Raw genomic sequence first — 2,802 nt, 5'->3', positions numbered from 1 at the left:
GGAGGAGATATCAGCCCTGTCAACAGGTCAAGGAAGAGGAGAGATGACCGTCAGATTTCTCTCCTCGCTGACTCGTCGTCATCTGAGACTGTCATTATTGACGGGTGTCAAAAGCCCAGTCTTCCTCCCTCGGAGCTGCTGCTGCTGGTTTTGAACTCCCGACCATGTGCATCACAGCCCAACACCTAACCACCACACCACCAGGGCTTCCCTGTCAGGTTTCTAAGTGGAGGTTATTAAGACGGTTTCAGTAGCAGGTGTGGTAGCACACTGGAGCACATTGAAAGGCTCTTGGGAGGAACGTGCCTGAAGACAGCAAAAGCAGGCAATTCTTTAGAAGAGCTTGCTCTAAAGGGAAGCAGGTGTTGGGTAGTGGATCGCTGGGAGGGCATATGGAGAAAAGAAATCCAGAAGGGAGAAGTGGCCGAGTGTGGGAGTTGACCCCCAGGTGAGACAAGGTTGGCTACCCCAGGGGGTGTCTTGGAGGAGGTGAGAAAGCAGGCGGCCTGGTGCAGCAGGGAGGACCTGTGACAACAGATGCCGCTGTGTCAGTGACTGGTGGCGCTTGGGAGCTCTTTGCCTCTGTTTTCTCCCGGAAGCCTGAGCCAGCGTGGAGAGGGGTGCACAGGTGGTGGGAGGTCGCAGGAGGAAGGGGATCTGAGGCCGTTGTCCATCCGGCAGGCAGGGGAGGGAAGGCCCTGGGGAAACGGCTGTTGACTGCGGGCAGCAGCAGTGACCCCCAGAGGGTTTAGAATCGGCTGCTTAGCTTGATTACATGTTTCCCTTGGGGCATGTTCAGCTGGTGCAGTTGAATTGACTCAGGGTTATAATTTCCTAAATGAGGATGGCAGAGTAAGAGAGGGGCAGAGGAGTTAAGGGTGTGTGCAAGGCTATGTTTATAGCTATGTCTGTAATGATTGGCGATGGCATTTAAGCTGGGTAAGGAGGAAGGAAGGAGCTGTGGGGTGGGGGTGGGGGGGCAGGGGTTAAATGTGCAGCTGCTAACCTGAACTCCCCAGCTGCTCTGTGGAATTACAACCTTGCAAACCCAGTGGGGCACTTCTCTCCTGCCCTGTAGGGTGGCTGCGTTGCCATGGGGAGAAGAAAGAGGACAACAGGAGCATGGGGACCAGGGGCAAGAAGGACGCATCAGTGGGCTACTAGTCATGCTGGGGTGAAGGGTTGGGCTGGATAGATGGAGGTGGTAGTCAGAAGGTGGGGGGCTGCATGAGTTAGAGATTGGATATTGGTTGTCATTATTGGTAATGAAAGACCCAGGGTATGATTGTGTGTGTGTGTGTGTGTGCGCGCGTGCGCGCGCGCACTTTGAGCTTCTTCTCGACCTTAGAGAGTTGAGTAGAGTTACTGACTCCGAAACTCACAGGGGCAAGTCTGCCCTGTCCTGTAGGGTCTCTGAGTCTACACCAACTGGATGGCAGGGAGTGAATGTTAGATGCCAGTAAAATCCCCCACCCCACCCCCGTAATGTCTCCAAATATTGCCAAAGCCCCTGGTAAAAACCACATTTTAGGTTCTCTCGGCATTTCTGAAATTCTTCTTATAGAGATTGCATAAAGCAGCTGAGTACACAATGAAAACTTGTTAGGGAAGTAAGGTACTACAGAAAGCATTTCTGATAGAAATGGAAGACTCCCCTTCATTCATTTTAATGGCCATGGGATAGAATGGTAATTCTAATTACAAAAATATTGTAAAATCATGAGTTGAGATTTTCCTTCCTGCATTAAGCAAGGTCTGCATTTTACATAAACAAAAGTTGAAGCCAGCTTTGGAGACCTAACTGTAAAAGTTAACATGCTAAAGCTTTCAAAAGAAAGCAGAAGAGAATAGCGTCAGTCTTAGAGTGGGCAAGGTTCTCACACAGGGCCCAGGAAACACTGACCGTGCAAGAAAATCATGGTAAAATGGACTTGATCCAATTGAAGTACCCCATTAAAAATATTATACACACACACACACACACACACACACCATTAAGGACATGAATAGGTTAGACAATATTCACAATACTGGATCTGGCAAGTGACTTACATCAATTCCAAAAAAGCCTCTTACCACTCCATAATATGACCCCAAAGAAGGCCTCTCTTTTTAAAAGCAGGCAAAAAGATTTGGCCAGGCATTTCACCAAGGAGATCTACAGATGACCAGCAAATGGGTGAAAGCGGGTGTGTCATCAGGAAAAGGCTGATTCCAACCACAGTGGCTTTCTCCTCCACTCCTGCTAGACTCCAGGACTGACCACACCCACGCCCCGTGCAGGGGTGGCTAACACTGTCCCTGCTGGTAGCTGGGGCTCCCACATGTTGTCAGCAGGGCTGGATGAAAGAGCCCCCACGCTGGAACTCAGTCTGGCAGTTCTCCGCAAGTTTACATACCTTGGACATGTTCCCAGGAGAGACTGGCCCCTGGAGAAGGACATCGTGCTTGGTCAAGTGGAGGGACAGAGGGAAAAAGGCCCTCGATGCGATGGAGTGACACTGGCTGCAACAGTGGGCTCAAGCATGGCCACGGTGTGAGGGGGATGCAGGACCAGCAGTGTGTGGTTCTGATGTGCACGGGCTGGAACCCACGCGATGGCATCTAACAACAGGCCCCAGCCATTCCAGCCCCACATATTGACCCAAGAAAAAGCAAGGTGTGTGCCCACTCAAGACCATGTGCAAGAGTGTGTGTATAGGTGCTAATTGCCCCACACCAAAAATGGAATGTCCAGCAGGAGGAGAATGGGCAGGCATATTGTGTTCGTCCGGATTGACTAGAGAAACAAATCTAGGGAGA

The sequence above is a fragment of the Echinops telfairi genome, unplaced genomic scaffold (assembly GCF_000313985.2).
Source record: "Echinops telfairi isolate 266 unplaced genomic scaffold, ASM31398v2 ScPeMD7_7417;HRSCAF=8455, whole genome shotgun sequence".
In the NCBI taxonomy this organism is placed as follows: domain Eukaryota; kingdom Metazoa; phylum Chordata; class Mammalia; order Afrosoricida; family Tenrecidae; genus Echinops; species Echinops telfairi.
This window is presented reverse-complemented; position numbering follows the sequence as displayed.